The following is a 13,527-nucleotide window of genomic DNA, read 5'->3' on the forward strand; positions in this document are numbered from 1 at the left end:
TCATGGCTGCCTGGGCACACCGCTGACTCGTATTCAGCCTGCAGTTACCCAACACCCCCAGGTCCTTCTCTGCCAGGCAGCTTTCTAGCCAGTCTCCCCCAAGTCCTGTGATGTCATCCTGTGGTTGTACATGCAGGTGTTTCTTCCACAGTATCCACTGACAAAAAATTCCTGGACTGTTTTCAAAGGTAAAAACCCAAAGACTCAATGAAATTATTCATACTATGTCAGTTCTATGATATTTCTCTAGGTATCTTCAGAAAGATTTAGAATATAAGGTGAAGAAATACCTACTTTTCTTACTATATACTCCTCTTCCCCCACCTCATTAAGTAACTTTAGAATCATCTAAGTTTGCTTCAGAAACTGATATGTTAACACAGTAGTTTACATACAAGCCACAGTTTCAGCTAGCCATGAACGAAAATATTTTCTCTGTAAGTACTTTTGAATGGACATGAGCTCAGTGAGATTAATTTTAATCTCTGAGTTACAATTGTAGGACAATATAACATTTAATTTCATTTGCCATTGTTTCCTGCTGTGTATTGAATAGCTTGTGCAATTTCATTTTCTGCAGAACAAGCATATTACATTAACTTATATGCAAACAAAGATATAGAAACCTACTTCTGAACATAGTATAAAGGTATTATAGAGAAATGTGGAAAATAAGTGATAAATTTTATGTCATAGATAGATTTGAAATGAATTATGTCTATACAGAAAAGCAGAAGAACTAATGTATGCCTCTAAGGAAAAAAAAATCACTCTCTTCCTCTACCACAAAATCAATTGTGAAGAAGCATCAAATTTTATGATTAAATAAATGAGCTAAGTGGGTTTGGTCTTCTATTCTATTCTTATTTTGTGATGATATATTACATAAGATGTCTTCACACGTGCACATTTAAAATGTGTAAGTATATATGGATAGTTTATAGGTAGAGTCTACTGAGTTGATAAATTATCTGTCTTTGGAAGAAGCAGAGTACATCCTACCTCAGCTTGGAGAATATAATTCTCTCTTCAAACACAACAACAGAAACAAAGAATAAATAGCAGAACACAGCTCAGTGCAGAATAGGAAAGCAGTAATTGATTGCTCTGTTGCCAGAGGCAGTTTGGTTTGTTTCTGATAATAAACCAGCATGGATAATATTGTAGTGTCAACGGTCACTTGAAAAATGTAAAACTTCTGCTTCATCTGATATTAATGTCTTCACCAAGAGTCCCGGTGTGAAATTAATTCCCACTGTGTCATCAGCATTTAAAAATTCTTTAAACATATGAAGTAGATTTTGCCCCTATACTAAGGGCAAGCACAGAGGTTACAATACTTCAGTATTGAGTTGGACAGAGATTTTAAATCATATGCAGGAATAGCTCTACATGACAGCATGTAAGCAAACATGTCTCAAGCATATGGAAGGAAAACTGAGATTCAAGTAGCTGCTTTAATTAGATTAAAATTATTCTAATAATAACAACTCTTCGTATTATTTTAGCAATAACTCATTACTGCAGACATCCCTTCCCTTTGTACTGACTGCCACCTAAAAAGAAGCGGCCATACTGCCCAATCACTAGGCTCCTCTGTACTCCTGGTCCCATGCAGAGCCATACACCTTGCTGTGACACCCTCAGCTGCAACCTCCCTGTGTCATGTAGCTGACCCTTACTGTGTATGGAAGTATTCTTCCTCCATGACCTGTGACCCTGATGTTTTGGACTGTTCCCTTTGATTATTTAATACAAGTTTGAGGCCTATCCCATAGCTGAGCAAAGAAAGGGTTACCCATATTGGCAGGCCTCTGATTTTAAAGACCTAATCTCCTACACGGCAAATGCCATCTCTGGATATGGATTTCAGCTCCTGATTACTGGCACCTAAACTTAGGTAACTAAATACATGTAAATTCATGGGAATTGGGTGTCTCAGCTACATGGGAGCTAGGTATCTGCTGATTCTTCTTTCTGTGTGTTATTTTTTACCACTTCCCTCTACTTACATTCTTTACAGGTAAAAGATCATCTGACGATATGACCTTATTGAAGATTCTCTTACCTTCCACAAACCTTTACATATCCCACTCCTTATATTTCATTAATTAATACAAATTATATTTTTCATTTTTATATAAATATATAATATATATCCACACCTATTTTTTTTAAAGTATATATAAATTCATTATAGGAGACAGTAAAGAAGCTAAAGCCAGACTCTTAATAGCGAAAGGACAACAAGGAGTAAATGGAAAAACAGGAAAGTCTAATTAAATAGGAAAAAAATTTTCATTGTAGCAGTTGTAAAACGTTGAAAGATGTTGCCCAGAAAGTCTGTGGAATCTCCATACTTGGATGATACCTGTCTCTTTTAGCACAACTCTGAGAAATCTGCTCTAGTTAACTCTGCTTTAAGCAGGGATATCGGACTAGCCAGTTTAGAGTATTGTATCCAGTCCTGGGTTCCCCAGTACAGCAGACATGAACATGCTGGAGATAGCCCAGTGAAGGGCCATGAAGTCCTGGAGGGACTCCTGGATCTCACAGATGAGAGTGTTCTATTTAGAAAAGTGAGGGCTTAGGGGGGGATTCATGAGTGTATATATATACCTGAAAGGAGGCTGTAAAGAAGGTGTGAACAGGCTCTTTCAGTGGTGCCCATAGATAGGACCAGAAGCGATTGTCCCAGACTGAAACAAAGAAGTTTTCCTCTGAACATCAAGAAACAGTTCTTCACTGAAAAGGGCACCAAGCACTGGCATAGAATTTTTTGAGTGATTGTGGAGTCTCCCACCCTCGACATATTCTAAAAATATCTGGACATAGTCCTGAGCAACCTGCTTTAGGTCCTGGTCCTGACTGAGCAGGGTGGCTGGAACATTTGACCTCCAAACTTGCCTTCCAACATCAACTATTCTATGATTCTATGATTCTACTCTAGAAATATTTACATTTAATTTTCTGTAATCTGTATTTCAAATCAACCTTGTGTTTCTGCCACTACCCAGCATTAGGAATTTCTTTAGCTACCTAAGTTTCACACTCAAATAGTTTCATGATAATTTACACTTATATCTGTTATAATGGATAAAATTAGATTGACTTTTCAGAGAATACCCACCTATTGCAAGGCTTAAGGACAGAATATTTATTTTTATCAGGTGTTATTTTTTCCTGATCATGTGAAAACAGAGAACTCTTGTGTGAGATTCACTTCTATAAACATATGCACCTAGTGACAGTTGAAATGCCATAGGGTGTCTACAATGCATACATTAGGCTTACAGCTATACCATATCACTTGCAATGTAATCCTTATACGTAAGACCATTCTTGCAGTGCCATGTTCTTGTTGCCAACACTAGGAAATGAGATTAATCTTTTATTAAAGAAAGGAATAATGATATGGAATGAAAGTAAATTAAGCTGTATTGTTTTGATTGTACAAATTCCTACCTCTCTTACCTCTAACCATATAATAGCAAGCTTTCCTTTTTCTTTCTTTTTGAGATTAAGTCCGTGACATTACATGTCGTTTTTCTACCATACGATTTCAAATGTAATCAAAGCACACACTTACTGAACTTTTATTTATCCAGGTTGTTATTGCTGTAGGCAGAATATTGCAGGTTGTAATATCCATTCTATAGTAAATCATTTGTGGTCCAATGGGGCAGAGCACATTTGCTCATTATGTTGATAACTACCTGAATGTTATGCAAGGACCAATAATGTAAACAATTGATCTTAAAAACGCCTTCCTTCCTCACATTATATAACAAAAATAATTATTGCTAATATATTTTATTTCAAGCTACCATCTTCAAATTGTATGATATTAGTTGGTTGTATGTCTCTTATAGAAGTATTAGTGTAGATTACAAACTACATTTAAATTTTGGATTTGCCTTCCTCCCTTGATGTCATTCTTTTAAAGAGTCACTGGATGGGAGGGAGCTTTAGAGTTGTGTGTTTGTTTCCCTGGGGTCTTGTGTCTATTGGGTCCCCCAACCCATGGAGTGGTCTCCCTCAGCCTCAGGGTGGTGGGTGCTGCAGTAAGGGCCTGTGGCCTCGGGGTCTCAGTGTGCTCCTTCTTTTCCCTGTGACACAAAAAGCTACTGTTTGTCACACAGGGAGGGTAGGGCACAATAGCAGTGATCTGCACCTAAGCTTCCCGAGCCCTGCTGTGTTTTCTCAGTTTATGATCCACAACTGTTGCTGGTTACTAGACCAGAATGATAACTCCTTCTTTCTGCTTGATAAATTTGTTTGGTAGAGTTAATATGGAGGTACTCCATTTTTGCTGATAGTTAAAAATCTAGGTTTAAAGCACAACATAACTCTAGGTGATCCTTCTTTAGTAGAAGGGTTTGGACTAGATGATCTCCTGTGCTCCCTTCCAACACCTACCCTATTTGTGATCCTGTGCAATTATTTAACAATTTCTTGGTTTCTTAATTATGCTTATGTTACAGAATGAAAAATAAACACTTTTCCTTCCTTTCACTTTTATTTTATTAGAAATACTTTTAATGTTCTATTTATGAAAATATTATTTTAAGATGAAAGTTTATTATCCTTTTTTATGTCATACATGTGACTCAATAAAGGTTCTGGTTGGTGTTGCTGAATGCAGTCACTTTTCTCTTTAAATAATCCCAAGTTTGGTCTCCTTTTTTTCTGCACCATATTCCTTTGTCTCTATTAAGTAACATAATGGACATAAAGTATAATGAATGGCTAATCTCTTATTTATTTGAAACTTTCTTCTGTAGATTGAGTCTAGTAGGCTGATGTATAAAACTAATGGCTCATTGCATTTTCTTTGAGTACTGAAGTATTGTGTTTGTGTTGATATGACACAATGCATTTCAATAGTTACCCACATTTTTCTCACCACATCTACTTGTTTGAGAAACACAAGATAATTAGGAAAAGAATGTTAATGAAAAAAACAATAGTTCTATGCTTATTAAAAAATACCTTAAATACATTTTTTTGCACTACATAAGCTATACTATTACTCTCTTGTCATATGGTGCATAAATGGATATTGATTTATAGAAAACTCTCTGTGATGTACATTTAATCCTCCAGATCCCTCTTTCTATCATCCTTCCTTTGTGCTATTGCTGTAATTGAGATCATCAAGGATAAGAAACCTGTAAATCCTAGCCTGAAGAAGCAGGGCTGCTTTGAAATATGCTTATAAAGCATCAACACCAATGTTAATGCTACTAGATAAATGTTATCAAGGTAATGACTGCAAATTTTGCAGCAATATATAGTTCTAATTATAATTTAGACATAGCAGAAATACATTTCCTTCAGATCAGTCACTGTAATCAAGAAACATGAGAAGGTTCATGGTAAGAGAGATGGGAAAAACATGTCCTTTACTTATAATAACCTATTAAGACAAGAAATGGGCATATTTAAATATAAATGAATCATAAAGGACCTATTTTAATGTCTGTGATAATCCCTTAGAAACAAGTGTCTTCATATGGTAAGCTGATAATGTTTTTCAGGCATTCACAATCTACAAATTATTTTGAATTCTAAACCTGTACCTGATAGTAGCTCAGACAAGCTAGACTGTTTCAGTTATTCATGATGTATAAACACTGTTTTTGTTAATTCTGTTTTTAGAAGTTAAGGCTTTTGCAAGATGGATCATACACACTTATACTTTTTGTTAAAATATAAATAAAACGTTTCAAGTTTAGCCTCAATTATTTTGCCCACATTTCACATTATAAAAGAGTGGTACTACTTACATTGAAATACCTATGAAGCTGTTGGAATGATGATATGTTTCTTATAACAGAATTACAGAATCAGGTCCAAATGGTGCCTGTACAAAATGTCAGCAATAGCTGAGAAAAGACTGAAGCATAAGATCTCTTTCTATCCCACCTTGCATGTAAGACCTATATTTTTGTGGTGCAACATAGACAAAATGTATTTGAAATGCTAATGTGAAATTCTCTTAGGTTCAATTGAGGTCAATGGATGTGCATCAAATTATAACAAGAGAAAATTTAGCTTAGTTTATGAAGTATGAGCGTAATACACTGCCATGGATCTTGGAGGAAATGGAATGTTCCTTTAGAAACACATTTGTTTTAACTGCATAGCAATAAATTACTGCACAAAATACAGACCAGTAGAGCATTAATTTCTGTATGAAAATTACAAGTATAATGAGAGTCTGTATTTGCCTTTATGTGTAATCAATGAGTATTTAATAAGTGGACTGCATTTGTAAATTCAATTTTAACTGTGAATTATCACTATTGCTAGAATATAAGGACAATTTTAATATATTGCAGAAGTCATCTTTTCAAGAAGTTTTAAAAATAGTTGCATTCACTTTTGACCATTTAAAAGAAACTTATAGCATTGAGTGGAATCTTAAATCTCTGTATGAATTTTGCTGCCATTCATTTTGATGTCTTTGGTCATCGTTTATTTTTCATGTCTAAAAGGGATGTGGTTGCTATACATTTCTAAGATGATACATAAATACTGTTATGTTTACTTAGGCAGCATTTTGTTGGAATCCTTATACATTTTCGCTCAAGTAACAAGAAGCACTATATCTGAATTCAGGGCAATAATTAAATCAATAATTTGTCAATGAAAGAAAAATGTCTTGGCAATAAAATCTGGGGAAAATAGTGGTATTCATAATATGGAAAGTCACTTTCTCAGTCTGTGCTGTAAAAAGTTTTGGTTTATTCTTTTCTTGAAGCCTGTAAGGGTGAATCTGCTTACCTATGTTTAGCTGCCAAAAGTAAGGCAGATTAGGTAGAAGTGATGCTCTTGTCCTTAAGCATGCAAACAATTTATGTTCCTAATTTAAACAAGTTTTATAAACACTTATATACTCAAAAGACATAAATCTCCAGGAGGCAATTGATTTTCCTTGCCTTAGATGGCTATTCTGGATAGAATCAACCAAGATTTGATGGTAAATCCCTCTCCCTTAATTGCTGAGGGATCTAGTTGAGTACTAACCTTTTATGGGATTAATTTCACATAATTTCAGATCTTTTATTTCAGATATTAGTTATGCAGTCTAAGATAGTCATCAAAACTTTCTCTATATTTAATGAAAATGTATTGCTTATTCCAGTTAATTAATCCTTTCTTTCTTAAACATTTTATTTAATATTGAACTGAGCATCTCTCTGCAAGTATGCATCTTTTGATTATAGATGGAATGTAAAAGATTTAAAATAGACAAAAGACAGGATTAGGCAGAATTTGTTTTTCTGGGAATTTCCATTTTCCTTCATCTACAGAAAAGTTGCAAACCTGTAACACAAATGTGAAGTTTCAATAAAAACCTAGATATTTCTTTGGCAGCATGGAGAAGAAAAGAGCCATCCATGAGATTTATTCTGTAACACTATTTTCTTTCATTCCCATCCACCTCTTCCTTTTTTTATGTGATATGGAATTTACACCACTTTATGATATTGAAGCTACTACATCAGTACCTCCCCTAGACAGTCTTGCATATACATGGGTCAGAGATCTTGGTTTAGAAGTCTGAGGAGACATTTAGAATCAGAAGGGACATGACCTTTGCAAAGATGATGTGAATTGCTTTGTGAGTCTGTTTGACGTAGAAGTATATACAATAAAAAGAAGCTCAAACCAATTGCCATGTACTGATCTAGGTTGAAACTCCAATGTTATTTGCTGGCTTAGAGAAAAAGATGTATTCCTCATGTCCCCGTTACACAGGTCTAAACTGTTTAAAAGCTGATGGCTGTCTCTGACATAGAGCTACAGGTATTTTGTAGAACACTAGAGGTATATTTCATGGATGAAGCCAAGACTGTGTGTTACATGGCATGGGAATGACATGAGGCTATCTAAGGTTGTTCAGAACTGTAAAGTATCCTGACATGATTCTGGATGAGTCATATTAAGTGTGGATTTAGCTATAATACTTTACCACAAATAAATGTTATTGCAAGTGCCCCATGTTTTGTTTGGGAGACAACTAGTTATTCAATCAGCATTAAGTGGAATGGAGTTCCACTCAGTAGAGATGCCAGTTCAAAAACCTCAAGGAGACCTAATTTCTCATGGTACTGTAAAGTATCCATCAAAAAAAAGGGGCTGGAAGAATTGGGGAGAAAGGGCCTGAAGAACAAAGTGCACTGCTTGAGGGAATACTTGAATCCGGGACACCATGTAGTCAGCAACAATGAATTTTTAAGAAAACATTCCCTCTAAAACAAAGAAGTCTCTATAAAACCCTGCAGCTTCTAACTGATTGGGTTTTTTTGGTTTTGTTTATTTGTTTTTTTTTTTTTGGATGTTTTGGGTTTTTTTTTTTCTTTTTATTAGCTTATACATTACAGTAGTTCAAAACCTTTTGCTTATAGGTTGCAAAAATGTTAGGAAAGACTCTAACTTTACAGGTGTTCAGAACTGGCTTATTAAATGTATAGTCAATGAACAGTCTGATATTAAACAGCATAATTTGGGGTGCTAAAAATATGTTTATTTCTAACTCCTAGGTATTCTAATGTCACCTACAACTAATCATAAAGAAGATTAACCCCATCCAAAACTCAAAAAAACCAAACCCACAACTTTTGTTCTTTTTTTATTGCCTATCATTTTCAAGTCGAGGCCTGAGCCCAAACCGAAAGTGGGTTTTTTTTTGTATATGGAAAAAATGTGAGACATTTCATCTTGCCAAACAACATAAATTGTAATTAAAAGATCAAAAGCATTGTAATTAGTTTTGGAAGCAAAATAACCAGTGATATGGGTGATACAAAATAATAACAGAGAGCAGACAAGTGGACACAAAATTCCTGTATTTCATTTGGAACTAAAACACCCTTAGGTCTTTATATAAACTTTTATAAGTTCAACTGGCATTTACTTCACTGCTGATACTTGTTTTCATCCTAATTTGTCTTTTTTCCTGAACAAGACTTTGCCTTTTAGCTATAACTTATGGTTGTGTAGTCTTTGCAGGATAAATTGAAAGAACCATTTTTTGAACACTTTCCAGTCACTGCTCTTGGATTTTAAGGCTGAGAAGATAATGAGGAAAGACTGTCTTTAACAATTAAGTAGGCAAAATGACATATTTGAGAACAACTTCAACTATCACCAGTGTATAAACACAAAGAAGAAAGTAAGACAGTTAAGAACATCCTTAATGAGATGCTTACATATAAGCTACATGTAAGAAGGAGGAAAAAATCTGTCATCTAGAGATCTGTTGTGCTGTCAAGGGAAAGATATATGGAAAGAGAGATCTAACCTATTAAATCCATAAACTGCATTCACAAGAAAGTATGGCATAGCTGTAGCAGTCTGTCATAATCAAATCAAAATCTGTCTTAAAGGTCAATCAGAGGTCTTTATGGCAAAAGTCTTATGGAATTTCTTTTAATATTTACATTTTAAGTGTCCTATGAGGAATAAAGCCAAACAAAACAGTTCACTCTTGATCTTTATTATGCTGAATTTAAAAGTTTTAGGTTAGTTTTCTATCATTTGATGGGTTTTGTATATCCTTGATTGGTCAAACAAGTCTTTTCTTCTTTCTTCAGTTTGATTGTAGCATCTTTTAACACTGGGAAAAATATACCAGATGAAGCCTCTGTGGTATTTCATAGAGTGAGTTGATTATATTTCTAATTCAAAATAGATAATATTTTCTAAAATATCGCTTATAATTTTCAGCTTTGCATGCTGATAATTTATGCTCATATACACTAACTACTTAACATTATGTTGTTCTTTACAATTCATTCCTAACTCAAGAGTATTTTGGTTGGAGCTCTAAATTCTTTTCACTCAACTCTACAAGGGCAACATAGTCTTAGATCTCTTAGGTTTCAACCAGTTTCTTGTTACTTCACATTACCCGCTTCTTCGTAGATTTGATTATCCCTTCACGTCAAGATTGTGTCTTATCTCTGTAATATAGAAATTTTCCTTCATATATTCCTACTTCTTGTACTAGGGTCACAAACTGGAATTACATTAAGTCAGTCATCCTGAAGAACTTCAGGTGGTTGCCTTCCCTCCAGCCAAAGTTTTCTTTCCTCTTTAGCTAACACTGTCTAAAGTTTAGAGTTCATGTACTATCATAGCCTTTATTTATCTTTATTTGAACTATGATAAATTAATTTTCCACTTTTTCATGTCTCATTTTCTTTCCTCAAAGACATATATTAGAGAATCAGCAGATGATCTGATAAGACGCCTCATGTAATATTTGTGTAGCAAAACTATACCAATAAAGATGACTAGCTTAAAATCAGAGTAAATTGTACAACTGTGCTAACAAGGCAGTGAATTAACCTTACTATGCAAAATTTAGTGAAATCGTATTTGGAAAACTTTGTGTATACTCAATATGCATATCCTCAATAAACTTGTATGAAGTCATGGCTTCTGCGTTTACAAAGAAATAACTCCGACAGAGGAATTTACAATAGAAGTATCTAGATGCCTATACAATAGAAGAGTGTTCTTTGTTAAATTGTGATTTATAAGAACCAACACACTAAATGATAACTTAATATTCTGAGACTAAAACATGTTAAAAAAACCATCATGAAGAGAGGTGTTTGAAACTGTTGCCTGAACAAATTTACACTTTCATTTCAGGACTACAATGCCTTTCTAGAATTAGGATCCTGATCCTGAAAGATGCCTTTAGTATTAGACTGTTATATCATTATTTGCTTTCTAAAAGTAGCTCTCTCTCTAACGGAGCAGCCTATGAGGCATGCACTGAAATTGGTCAAGCAGCTTAATTTCTTTTTGCTGCTCTATCTGGCCACAATGTGCTGGAAATAAAAGGTTTAGAGCATTTATTATTCTTTTCCTTTCTAAATATGGATCAAAATCATAGTTTAAATGCTCTGGCACTAATGCATTCGCTTAAATAGGAGTCCTTTTTAAAATGAAGCAAATATTCTCAGCTCTTATACAGCAATTAAAAATGACTTCAGAATTCAAGTAGCTTTTCAACAGTTTTCAACCAGAATGAAAGAAATCCAGGATTCTATAGCACAAAATGTACCCAAACTTGCTAGGCCAAGAATTTAAGCTTACTACTGAGGAATACAGAAAGTTATCAAATTATAGATGAATTAGGAATTCAGATATTTTAGTCTTAGGACTTGCGGAAAATCATTTCAATATGTATTTATATAATTTCTGCCTTAGTCATTTTGCTTATTAGTGTCATGGGTATGAGAACTTTTGTATATCTTACTTTCTAATGTTTGTCTCTAGCATTCAATGTTTGACATAAATAACAGTGCTGGAGCATTTCCCTCTGTTGTAAGGAACAATGGAAACTAATGTGGTGGTAGTGGTGTTATGTTTACAAAAGTATTTGGCTTACACCCACCACGTGTATCATGTCAATCTAACCTGAAGCAAGCAAAATTATTTTAGAATATTTCCAGTTTCTGATGGAGATTCAAGGAATGAAATTAGACAATAGCTCACATGTCCAGGAAGCTACTTTATCTGCTTCTGCAGGAATCTAATCTGTCACACTTTCAGTAGACCAATTATATCTAGCCTCAGGAAAAGAGTGTGAGAACTCTAGGTTTGATATATTATCATGATAATCTACACCACACACAATAAGAAATCAGAATTTTATATAGAAATTATTTGGAACCTTGTACTAGAACACTGAAAAATACAGATATGTTTTATTTTATTTTGGACTATAAAAATTTCCCCATAAATTAAACAGTGTATTGGGTTTATGTGGCAAAGTTTTGGTAGTGGGCAGGGCCTCCAGGGGTGTCTTCTGTCAGAAGATACTAGAAGCTGCCCCATGTTGGACAGAGCCAAAATAAGACCTGCCACTGGCCAAAGCTAATCCTATCAGCAACAGTGGTGATATCTCTGTCATGACATATTTAAGAAAGACTAAAAATCCACCCTGCATTACCTGTGAGAAAAAGGCCTGAGAAAGAAGTGAAAGAAAATGCTCCACAGATACTAAGATCAGTGAAGAAGGAGTGCTCCAAACACCAGAGCAGAGATTCCTCTGCAGACTGTGGACAAGACCATGCTGAAGCAGGCTGTCCCCCTGCAGCCCATGGAGGATGATGATGGAGCAGATGGTTATGCTGTGAATGAAGGAAGCTGCAGCCCATGTAGAGCCCACACTGGAACAGGCTCCTGGCAGGAGAATAAGGGAGAAAAACAATTTGCTGAAATTTGTTCTATATTGTAACCACTACTGAATGACAAGGAAGTGATTTTCTTCAGGCATGGTATAATTTGAATATTTATATTTTACTAGGTACTGGGGGAAAATACCCACAACACCAAAAAACACAACAAAACCAGCAACAAAAATCCCCCCCCGCACCCTTATGCAGTTTTGTTAATAAATGCTATTTAGCATGTGACGTGTTGAAAGCACTTGCCTTGAGCTTCATGGTTTTGAGTGATATGATTTCTGGTCACCTGAGAGAACCTCTGTTCCTTCAATTGCTGCAGCAACAGAGGAGGTGTTACAGCTAGCAGTCCCTCTGAATTTTTAAATTCAGAGGTGAGTTAAGGTGACGTGAGAACCCTTCTCACCATGATTTTATAGCCCAGACATACTCATCTGCAGTAAAATAGTTGAAGATAATGTTTTTGTCAAGTAGATGTTGTTAGTAATTATTCTGAATGTTAAATAATTGAACATTTTATAATCATCCAGTGTTGAAATTGATATTTTTTTTTTTTAAAAGTGGTAGTTGGATAACTTAAAAGCTTATCAATATTCAAAGAAAATATTGTGGGTGATCTTCACATACACCTACACTGACATCTGTCGTAGTCAAATATAACATGTTTTTCAGTATTCAGTAGTGTATTACATTGTGAAAGTTAGTGACACATTTGATAGAAAATAAAGACAGGCCTGGTATGAAAAATTTGCATCTATTTGGATCTCTGTTTTGTTTCAAGTTGTTCATTTAAAAAAAGAATGTGTAAGACTTCAGTTTACTCATTTGGCTATTTTGCATTGTCTTGAAAGACAAGCAAATGTTTTTCTAATTAAAGCACAAAGGCAACATTGACAATGTCTTTAGCCAAATTTCCTTTATATTCACCAGAACCATACAAAGAAGCACTTTCAGTACATACACTTGCACGTTCAGTAGACTGCAATCATGAGAGCAAGAAGAAACCTGGAAGTAATTTGTTCCTCTGAAAAATTTTAGGCTTTGTTTTTTCTAAATTTTTGCAGTTTTTTTTAATATTGGCAATATTACTGCATTTTTAAGACTATAGATATGATTTTACTATTATTGTTGTTAAGTCAGAAAAAATGGCATCTTGTTAAATTTCATTTTATGGAAAATGTATAAAGATGTGTTCGAATAACTAGGTCAATGTCAACGCTGAAGTGAATTGAGTGGGCATGCTCACTTGTTGAACTATCATTTTCCAGAAGTAATATCATGTAATGTGGATGAAAATTAAATGGTTCCAAAA

This window comes from Gallinula chloropus (assembly GCF_964237585.1).
Source record: "Gallinula chloropus genome assembly, chromosome: 1".
Lineage (NCBI taxonomy): Eukaryota > Metazoa > Chordata > Aves > Gruiformes > Rallidae > Gallinula > Gallinula chloropus.